The 11,953-nt window shown below is 39.0% G+C and overlaps 2 pseudogenes; both read left to right on the top strand.

The window, feature by feature from the left end:
• The first annotated feature begins 3,059 nt into the window (after positions 1–3,059).
• LOC112478728 lies at positions 3,060–3,178 on the top strand (annotated as a pseudogene).
• Positions 3,179–11,467: 8,289 nt separating this feature from the next.
• Positions 11,468–11,586, top strand: LOC112478788 (annotated as a pseudogene).
• Positions 11,587–11,953: the final 367 nt, after the last annotated feature.

Here is an 11,953-nt window from a genome sequence, read left to right as displayed (position 1 = left end):
TGGGGGTTTTGCTGGGGGGTCTGAAGGCCGTCTGAAAGCCTGGGGGTGGGGAGTGGAAGCTGGAAGGGTTTGAAGGAGGAGGGTAGGGGTTCCAACTGGCTCTGTGCAGAGGGATCTGTGTGCTGAAGGGGGCGCTGTGGTGGGCTTGTGACGGCGCGGCACTGGGGCCGTCCATCTCTGTGAGGGCCTGAAGGGACTTTAGCCAGTGTGGAGGATTGTCATCTTGAAGAGAGTCTAAATTGTTTCCTGAAGATGCTGGAATACCTAAGGAGAGAAAAAAAGAAAAAAAAAAAAAAAAGAAAAAACAAGAGGGAAAATGGTGAGTCTGGGCAGAAAGAGTAAGAAATCTGGCAAACAGAGATTTTTAAAAAGATGATCAGTTTACCACAATGAAACAGAAGAAGTTACCATTTTAAACTCCTTCCAAATAAGACCTTTTTAATCTTATGTTCCTTTTATCCTCCACCCACAACGACCACGGTTAATTGTCAGAGAAACCCATGCCTCCTCAACTACCCAGACATTGTCCCCCAGTGTCACAGAGGCAGAGCTGCAGGAACGAGTCCCCAGATTGTATGACGTTATTTCCCAATTGTGCTTCTCCTCTAATAAGAATACGTAAACAAGATAGCCTTATAATAGAGAGCTTTATTTTAAAAAGTGGAGTATGTTCCTTTAAGAGGATAAGTCAGACCCTTACTGTACTCAGACCTCAACAATACACACGTGCTCCCAGACGTCAGCGCCTAGTACACCAAAAGCAGCAACCTGGGCACGACATGCCTCATTACACAACTAAGCCGACAGAGTTAAGCAAGACTGCAACCCGCACAACGAAACAAGCCACCTCTCGCGTGTGGCTTTGTGAAAAGAAGCTTCTGGTGAAGGGACCTCTGTTTTAATTTAATCTGTGCTAAAAACCAAACTGATGGCAGTCAGTGGAGCTGAAGGAGTGAGAAAGTTACCTGTGATGATGGCTGGGTCTGTCCAGCTGCCAGGGCTGTCCCAACTCAGGCTGTCGGTGGTGGCAGTGTTGGACGGTGGTGCACTGTGGTTGGCGTTGGAGGGGGAGGAGGAATTGGGCAGTCCACCAAAGTTGATGTTAATGTTGGGTAGAAGTGCCCTTAGCCCGTCCTGCCATTCCTTCATATTTAAACTCTCTACAGAACTGCTGTTGTCTGGGAGATTTACCAACAAAAAAATGAAAGATAAAAAAAAAAAAATAAAAAGCTGACGTTAGAAACATATGTTGTTCTTTTGTGGTTAAGCGGGAGAAGAATTATTCTTTCTTTACTGAGCATTTAAAACGGGTCGTCCTAGCAAGATAAACTTGGTTAGGATTTGCTCGTGAGCTCAGAGCACCTGAAATAAGTGAGGAAAAACTTGCTCAAGGATCAGGAGAGGGAGCTTCTTGTCCTTCTAGCCTCTTCACCATTTTGTGTTTGCAAGTCAACAATTCGGCTTAAAGACTCTCAGTGCTCCAGAGCATTATGTTCCAGCCACATTATGAAGTTCTAGTTAGCGAGGCATTCAGCCAGCTGAGCTGATTTACTCTATTTTTTTTTTTTTTTTTTTTTTTTTTTAAAAGCAAGCCTGCAAAGTTCAATACAGGACCTTATTTCTGAGCCCGTTAAATGGAAAAGTCATTTTATGAAGAATAAACATAAGCCAATAAAAAAAGAAAAAGAATCAAGTCCTTTCTGATTATATAACTGGTAATGCATTTCAGAGGAGAAAGGCAGTACTGAGTAGGCTTTTGAATTTAAAAAGAGTCTTTTCCCCTTGGTCACAAAGGCCAAATAGGCAGGGGTTAAGCTACCTTTCAGATGGAATAGTTTCCAGCACAGTCTGCTTGCCCTACTCCAACAGAGTTCTCCCCATCTTTTAAAACATGAGTCCTGGAGTCCTATGGTTCTCTGGGTCTATTTCTGAATAGCATCAAACATGATAAGACACTGTCAATGTAAAAAGGCTTTTTATATATTGTGACTTAACTAACTTGATCTATTAATGTCAGAATCCACAGAATAACTAACTGATTAAGGTGGAAAACAGTAAAGTGTAATTACTTAAGATAACTGTTTGAAAATAGGAAGGTAAGTTGAACTACCACTGGAGTTTTTGAGAAGAACAAAGAAAATTATTTCTGTTTCTACAGGACTGATTAGCAATCCCCACTGGTGGTGGTGGTGATGACGATAATGATACTGTGACAAGCCCAGTCTATGCTACTTGGTGAATTCGGAATTTTGTTTTGCACCAATCACTGATCTATGCCAAATTATATCATGTTTCAGCATATGAATCATTTAACCCTATTACCCTTATTTATAAAAAGGCAAAAAAACTACAACCGAAACGAACAAAAGTTATCTCTGAATTTTCTAAGATGAAGAAAAGGCAAAATATGCCATACAGACAAGTCAACAGAAGGGAAAATGAATTCTTTCCATCTACTTCCATTTCGCAATCAATGCAACATCCTAAAGCTCACCCTTCTATTCGCATCCTACTATACGTTTGCATCGTGTTGTACAACTTACAAGGTACTCTCATTTGATCCTCATGTTGTGAGGTAGGCAGAGCACAGGGAATAACTTGCATTTAACAGATAAAGGAATAGACTCCAGAACAACTGGCCCAAGGTACAGCGAGGACTTAAATCCAGACCGTATCTGAGTTGGTTTTTTAATAACACCAATTCTCTCTTCCTTCATCTATTTTGTATAGACTAGTAATTGACTTTTTAATGGGTCGAATATTTAAGGGAAAACCCAGGAGCCTATGAAACCCATGATTAAAAGGAGGCAGAAGAGAAAAGCAGAAAGCATATAATATGTCCACTTCAATGATTAGCAGGATAGAGAAATATTTTGGCTGAAGGAACAACTTGGGCTTTGTGGTGAGGGAGGAGATTCTAATCACCATTATCAGTTTCCCTCTGGCTCCAACTGCATGAGGCATTATCAAGATCACACTAATAAAGTCCTAGGACACCGTCAGTTGCAGGAAGGTTTGGTGGCTATGGTGTACTCTAACCTTTAAAGCAGTCAAACTGAGTCTACGGCCCTGCCACCCTGAACACGCCCGATCCTGTCTGATCTCGGAAGCTAAGTAGGGTCAGGCCTGGTTAGTACTTGGATGGGATTCCACCAAGGAAGACCAGGTGCTGTAGGTGTAAAAAAATAAAATAAAATAAGGGGTTGTAAGCTGACAAGGTTCTTGCAGTCTGTGAGGTCAACCAAGGGTTACCTTGTCTAAAAAATAAAAATAAATAAAAGTAAAAAAAATAAAGCAGTCAAACTGTCAGACTCAATAACCTGAGATCGTTTTCAGTTAATCAGAAACTGAACTCCAAAAAGGAAAAATTCTTCGGAGGAATGTAAAATCTCCCTGATAGAAAAAAGATGATATATAACTACATGGGAACGTTTTGAGGAAGATGAATGTTCTGGTACTAGGTAGTCAGTCAGTAAGAAGCCTCAGATGCAGATAATTTAAGCCTCTCTCTTCCACAGAGTAGCGAAAAAGAAAATACCCATAACTCTCTAAGACTGATTTCCTCCTAAGTTTTGCTTTACCTTTAAGTGAGAACTGGAACTAAGGAGCCCTTAAGTCTGCATTACAGAATAACACAGCACTTACATAAAGTTTATCTGAAAATTAGGATTATAATAAAGTCAAAAGATATTTGTTCATGGGCAGGGGATATATGAGAACTCTGTCTACTTTCCACTCAATTAAAACTGCTCTAAATAATAAAGTCTATTTTTATAAAAGACACGTTTCTCTGATTTTAGACTAATGAAATCAAGCAAGAGTGTGCCAAAGAGATTCACGAATGGCACGTGATATAGAAACAGTGAGAAACTTAGATCCTTCCAGGTAAACTATGATTATAAGATACCTTGCGAAATAAATTAGCTAGTGTATAACTCTTTTAATCTGGCCCAAAAAAGTCACAAGCCCTAGACTTCCTGGGAGCCTGACAGCATGGGTGAGTAGTTAACAGGGAAGTAGACTGACATCTTCACCTCCTGGAATGGGACCACTATTCCAAGTAGCTCAGGAGAAGTTTTCCTCACTATTTTTCCACAATGGCTATACCAAGTGTTGGCACAAAGAACGGGCAAGAGAAAGAAAATCAGTTAAATCATAATCCCGTCAAAATAAATCACCCTCTTTACCAGCTCCCTGCCTCTGACCCAAGTTGGTTTTAGCTGCGAAGCCTTTCCGTAATTCCATTCCTTGCAATACAAACAGCAGGGTTCATCAACTGCGGCACCACCGGCATTTTGGACTATATAATTATTTGTCATAAGAGCTGTTCTATGCATTATAGGAGGTTTTTAGCAGCATCCCTGGTCTCTACGCACTAGAGGCCAGTACTGTGCACACACATCCCTCATTTTGACAACCAAAATTGCCAATGGCTCATGGGGGCAAATTCATTACTGGTGGGGGACCACTGACATGAAGGACGATTCCTTTGTTCTGGGGCTCTAAATAATCTCACTCGAATACAATGTCCCTTTCAAATAATACCAGGGCTCTGACCACTAGACTCAACCAGATGCCGCTTCATTTCTCTTTATTTATACATAGAACTTCGCACTGAGGTACAATTCAGTAAGTACAAGTCGGTAGGTCTAATGGCTGGAAAACTGCAGATGGACTGTATAAGGCAATTCCACATGGGTCATTAATATAACTTCGGACACATAAGTCATTTTCTTAATGTCTCCAAACCCTACTTCATAAGTAGGAATAACATCTGCCTTATTGTCTCATAAAGATAAAATAAAATAGGAAAAAGAAAAGCCATGTGAAGGCCATTTATTACCTGATAAATGCTATCGACAATTTTTTTCTCTAGTGCTAAACAGACAGTAAACTTTCCAAAAAGCCAAAGCAAAGGAATTCTCACTTGCCAAGAACTGGCTCTGTCCGCGACAGCCTGCTCGACAACGCAGGGCTAACACCCAGCATTCTAGCAGAAGCACTGCGGACGCGATCTAATTAATAAGCCTTCTCGCCACCAAAATATTGCAAAGACAAATAAAATATGAGAAAGCGTTTTCCATATTCCACAAGAAAGACTGGAAAAGACCAAGTACAATGAAAATCAAGTTACTATATTTCATATTAAAAATGACAGTGATTTTGTTTTTAAAGTATTCGGTTAGCAGTAGTAGTAGTATGTAACGCATTAGGAAAAGACTGTATATTTTTAAAGGATTGCTAACACTTTCAATATTTTATGTTAAAAACTAATTTTAATTTGTCATTTTTAAATATGTACAACAAAACACTATTTTTGGTTCTAAATAATTTGAGGGCGGGAGACCGGGTCAAGTTGCTTGTAGTTCCATTTTTCAGTACAGACCTCAAAGAAATTTAAAGTACTTTCAAGATGCCATGCACCACCCTCTCTCATTCCATTGTGTAAGGAGTATCAGTACAGTACACTTTCGGTTTACCTGGCTCAGAACACCTCATATTAAAGAAGAAATTACAGTTAAAATCCTGCCAGCTTGCTGGTAGACTAACACACCCAGTCTGTAACAAGTCGATCATCGCACACTAAGCAAGCTGACAAATCTAGTTTTTAGCAACAATAAAAATTATAAAATGCATGTGTTAAGACTGCCAAGATAAAAGTCAAAGGTACTATTTACCGAATACGCACAAAGAGGACAAAGCATTTAAAGCATGACTCCCGTTCTCAAGCTTAACGTCTAGAGGGTGAGACAACGTGAAAACGGAACAAGTTCAACAACTGAAATCTGAAAAAGCAGCGAGGAAATGTCCTGGGGTTGTATGTGATTAATAAACGCTATAAAAGTTCAGGAAAAAGAGAGGCCAGTTAGGCACACGTGTGGCAACGTGCTGGTGGGTGAAGAACAGTAGCTGTCGCTTATTCACAGAGTTGTTACTACATAGATCCCCTGAGCCTGAAAACCCACAAGTTGAAACTACTTTTGGTATTTTTGTGCAACAGTAGACTAGTCCAACTGCTTAAAAGGAAGTATAGAGAAAGCCACGTTTTATAAGCAATGACTATTATTTCAAGACAAAATTAAGCCGTGTTCTGACTTGAGACTTTTCACAGAAAACGATAAAGCAGGAAAAAATGAATGGCCTAAGCAAGAGGACACAGTTGGCATGATAGTGGCCAACTGGGTTTCTTCCCCTTCTGTTCCTCAGATAAACTGCAATGCGTTAGTTATGATGAAATGCAAAACTTTGCTACAGATAGCAAAATTGTGGGAAAATATGCTCTTTATGAAAAGTTGTCACTAGTGACAAGCCAATGAGCTTTTCCAGTAGGCATAAAACCTTCACCTGAGAGAATGATTTTCCAACTGGTCTCACAGACTGCAAAACCATCTCAGGAGCCACTGAGGAGGAAGCTGGGGAGACAGGGCACACACGTCCCCTCGTCCCCAATCTGATTTCATCATTTCACATATTAGGGTACCACGTAAGATTATATTTGGAAAACAAGATCTGCTGCTGGGAGTGAAAACAGAAGATTTATGCGTAATGACGGCACAGTGAGATAAAGCACACTCAGGAGGAACCCTGAAACGAAAGGCAATTCCGAGTATTTGTTTCCTCTGATGCAATCTGTAGATCAGGATTTTCCGTCTCCGCCTGGAATTCTTGCCTCTACCTTCTTTTTGGTTCCCCCTTCCTCCCACCTCCACAAGGTCTTTTCATGAAACAATAAACACGCAGGCCTCATTAATTAAACTATCTAGATGCAACTAAATTCACAAATCCACCACTTTCTCTACTTTCATGTTTGGGTAGGGATGGCTGGTCCATATTTGGCCCTGATCTTTAAGCTACTCCATTTCAATTGAGCCAGCGACCTCTTACTTCAAGTAAAATTCCTCTCTTAACGGTCAAATTCACCCCCAACTGTGTAGTCAGTCCCAGTCACAAAATATTCCTAGAAGAGATTATTCCACTCTTCCGTTTTTAAGCCTTTTTTTTTTAATGGTTACTCCCCAAAGCCTGAATCTGCAACCTGATCTTTTTTTTTTTTCCTAAAAAGCGTTTATCTTCCTTTTCTATCTTTTATACTGTAAAGTTTACAGTTCAAAGTCAGAAGCTCCCTCCAGTGGTTGGGTTATTAACAAGTCTTTCTTGGTACAAGTGGTTGTACGTCAGAAGTCCAGTTCCCACTATGATTCCTCCTTGCCAGATTTTCAAACCTGGCATACATTTTTAGGACACAGGGTACAGCCTGTCTCAGCCACTACACCCTTCTCTACACACACACTTACCTCACTCTGTTATATATTATTTCCTATCAGTTTTGGGCCAGAGTCCATCTCCAACAGTATATGATTTTAAGAAAGCCAAACTTTCTCCAACTTCAACAACATATCTCTAGCAACTCAAATGTAAACAAATTATGCTTGTCATGTATGTTAAACCAAACATTAAAGAGCACACAAAATTGCTCCTATCAGAACCTAAAAGAAAGCCTTCATGATATAGGCATGCTGTACTTTAGGACAACCACAAAAATCATTTCAATTTATTAACTAAAATTTGCAGTGAAAATGACTACTACGTGAATGGATTCTTTCAAACAGATTTATAAAATCAGACTGTTTATGAAAACCGGTTATCCTACTTACACAAATAGTTTGACACTCGAATTTCTAAAATTATGTTTATCTTGAAGCAAGCTAGACCAGTACTGCAGAGCAGATTTGCTGGGGCACAGACAAAAATCTTAAGGGTTTAATAGACCTGAAAGCAGTGATAAATTCTAAGACCTCAAATATAAAAGAGTTCTGAGGACGGAGTAACTTGAACAACAACAACAACAACAAAAAAGGTGAAATGTTTTCCCACTAGAAGCAGAACAACATAAACAGGAAGAGAGGCCAAGAGAATATGATTTGTGCTTTCTAGACTCTGTCATTACTTCCTTTCTCCTTGTCCAGAATGCTTTCCTGATCTCTTCAATTTTTATGCAATCATCTTTTCTCTTCTACTCAGATCATTCCAGATGACAGCACTTACGGTCTGAACCACCCTCATCTGGCAGCAAACTGTGCCGTGACATCTACTGTAGTTACTGCTTACCAACTGCATGCATTCATATCTTCTCCCTCACAACTCTACTGGAAGGTCTCCATATTTTGTACATTCTTCAGAATGTAGCTCAGTGTCTTAGAAACTGACATGCTTCAGGATATCCTCTGAATCTGCTGAACTGAAAGCTGAACTTGACAGAAGATGGCAATCACTTTGCCTCCAAAATCTTGTTTAATGCATATCTGTATAATGCTACGAATCAAATAATTCTTGCCAAAGAGATGTAAATCCTTCTGCAATCAGCTAACTTAGGGTCCAAAGGGTTTTTCTGCATGTAAACTGAGAGAAAGGAACCACTAAGATGATGTTTTCAATAGTGCTTGAGATGCCAAAACAGAAGCAAATATAACTGGCAAAATATAATTTTTAAAATCCAACACACTAAAATTAAATAAGAAAAATTTCGAAGATACTTTAATATTGTGTGTACAGGATAAACGGGTCTATTAACTATAGACTATCATTTTTCTACACTAGACACTATTCGGCCACTCACTGTACTTTCTGTATTTGATTACTTTAGTAACAACAATCCAATGAGCTAAGTATTAACTTCATTTTACAAACAAGGAGACTGAGTGGCTCTGGTAGTTTAAGAAATTTGCCCAAGGTTGTACAGTTAAAAACTGCCAAAGTCAGTATAACCCAGTCTGACTCTAAAGCATTTCTTCTCACCGTCAAGCGCATTACCAACCAGTCCTTATCCTGGCAGGTCTCAAAAGGCCAAGAGAAGGGGAGGGCAGACATGTCTACAAAGTACACTCTGTGATAACAAATGCTATTCTGGTATGAAAGGGCATAAAGAAGAAAACGAATAGTTCTGCTATTCTACATGCAGGATAAGCAGCAACCGGAAAAGCTCGGAGGAAGAGAAGCTGATATGGAAGAGGAAAGGGCATTCCATACAGAACAGAGAACAGCAGGCACAGCTACGCACACAACATAGTAGGAACATTTCAAAACACAAGTAGAGGTGTTTGGTGCAATGTGTACTTTTCTAGATCTATAATTGTTTGGGGGAGAATCAGATCTCATGGGAACTAGGAAAGCATCTACATGTTTGTTTTATGAAGGATGTAAGGAAGCAAAATCCAAAAAAAAGAAAAGAAGAAAAAAAAAACCAGGGAAAAATTCTCAATATAAAGCTATATATAGAATGAGGAAAAAGTAAACTCAAAATTTAATGCAAAAGATAAAATACATTCTTAGAAGCATTATAGCCTAGATTAGATGGAACCTAAACCAAAATGCACAGGCAACAGAGCTAAATAATAGGGAAGGACAAAAATCCAATATAAGAAATGCACACAATCTGAAACCGGAGGCGTGGAAGGTGGCATGTAAGTGAGCACAAAACTGAGCACTGACTGTGAGCAAAGCTGTATGAGGACATCCAAAGATGATCAAGGGAGCTTGTCACCCAGGAGAGGACATACAGATCACAAGAATATGATCCCACCAAAACAAATGATAAAACTGCAGAGATAGGAAGGGTGTTGACTACCCTAATACCTGAGGTCTAAATCTACTGGAAGAAAATAAACCTGATAAAATTCACTTCCTGCACCTATCCTTCTCAAGGTGGAAACAAGGAGGGAAATTTATACTCTTGAGTTGTGACCAACGAAGAACTGGTTGGCTATTGAGAACATGATAGAAGCCCTAAAGGGTATGTGACATAATTCTAGGATTTGCAGAAGCAAGAATAAGAATTGGCTGGCTGGCATGCTGGCTATTTTTGCAATTACCACAGTGTATTGTAATCATCCATTTACATGTCAGTTTTTTCTATTAGACTGCTAGCTCCTTCAGGAAATGGGCCTTGATTTAATCCTCTTTGCATATAGTGAATGATTCCTGAACCTGAACCTCACGAGGTATTTTAAGCTTCTTGAATGCACAGCCTCGGACATTAGCTTCTAGGTTTTCTGAGATAACAGCTTATCACAAAAGGACAAAAAAGGATGGGTCAGGGTGGTCCCAGAGTTCCAGGGAGTAGTCCTTCATAGGCCACAGAAGATGCTAAAATATGACATTCTGACTATGCAATAATGATTCTAGTAAGGAAAACTGGGAAGAAATCTAAAAAAACCAGTTGTTGCACAGAGAGAATCTCATGGGATTAGATTTGAAAAGAAAAGATGGATGGAGGTATATAACCTACCTGTATATAAGAGTATCATAATCCTTGAAGATTAAAATCAGAATCCATAATGACTGAAGCTTGTCAAAAATGATGAAGGCAAGAAAAAGCTAAATTCGAATAGAAAATTAGGAAAAGTCACTACTCAACCTGTCACAATGTTAAGCCCCAAGAGAAGACAGAGGTACGTACTTCCATCTTCATTTTGCTTCCTTCCATCTTCTTTATAAAAGAGCACACAATCCTCAAACCAGGAAGGACAGATAGAGCAACGTATAGAAGATAACTGTCAGTACAGATGCAAAGACGGTAGAATAACTCAATTTTAATAAGTTCAAAATCTCTGGGTACAAAATAATTCTATCCCAGGGTATTAATCCTCAGGTGTGACCATAAAACCACTGTTAAGAGAAATGCCAGAAAAGGAGGAATGGTAGACTCTATTAGCTACATGCTTATTAGTTCTTGGGAAAATTCTGAAACAGATTAGAAGCTGGATTTTTTTAGAAATGACTATGATAGGTTTAAGCAAGCACTGCTCTATTGCTTGTGTTCAGCAGCATTTTCCATGAGAAATAATATGTAGCATTTGGCTAGAGCCTCAGTTCCCTTCTAAATGAAATACTCAAGAAGTTAAACTTTTAATTTTGAAGTGGAGCAAGTAGTCAAGGAGGCAGGTTCTACTGACGATTGTTTTCTACTGGGAAAGTCTTCCTCCTATAACTCATGGTCCATTTCCTTTCTTCTTCTGTTTCCTGCCCACACCCAAAGACTGCAGCTAGCTCCAGTCCCATCTCAGTGACACATCGATTACATAAAACAAAAGTAACAGAGTGATCAATGAGAGTGAAAATGCATTTCCATAAAGAACCAATCATATCGAAGTAATTTATTCTTTAGGTAGGCATCCTAGGGTGTCATAAATATATCTTGAACTCAGTTGTTTCTGATAAGTTTTCTGATGGTAGCATTTTGGGATAAGATGATAGAGGATGGCACAGATTCCAGCAAAGTTTAGATTAATTTTCACAGAATTTAAGATACTGTGTGTCGGCCTAAAAGTTCCTGAGCTACCACTTGGCCTATCTTTTGACTCCATGCTTTTTATTATACTTAACAAAACCCACAAAGTTAACTTAAATATGCAAATGAAAGCCAATTCTAGAGATGACAAAATCTATAATTAAAACTGCAACTATTCTTGTCTATGGTCATGCCACCCTGAACAGGCCCGATCCCCTCTGATCTCAGAAGCTAAGCAGGGTCAAGCCTGGTTAGTACTTGGATGGGAGGCCACCTAGGAAGACCAGGTGCTGCAGGTGCAAAAAAAAATAATAATAATAAAAATAAAATAAGGGACTGTAAGCTGACGAGGTCCTCGCAATCTGTGAGGTCAACCAAGGGTTGACTCGCCTAAAAAAAAAAAAAAAAGTAAAACTGCAACTATTCTTAAGTTCTTCAAATTTAAATTCTTGAAATTTAAATTTAAATTCTTCAAATATTTATTAATGTTACTACTAACATTTATCTTATCACTTTATAACCACGTAGTTCTTTCATAAGATAAACTTGTAAGATGGTGACACATAAACAAGATACACTCTACATCAAATACAAACACATAAAAATTTAACAGATATATATTTGGATGTCTACAAATGCATTTGCAAGGCACGATATGGAAGAATC

Source organism: Pteropus alecto, unplaced genomic scaffold (assembly GCF_000325575.1).
Source record: "Pteropus alecto unplaced genomic scaffold, ASM32557v1 scaffold22, whole genome shotgun sequence".
Lineage (NCBI taxonomy): Eukaryota > Metazoa > Chordata > Mammalia > Chiroptera > Pteropodidae > Pteropus > Pteropus alecto.
The sequence above is the reverse complement of the archived record's forward strand: the minus strand, read 5'-3'. Positions and strand labels throughout refer to the sequence as shown.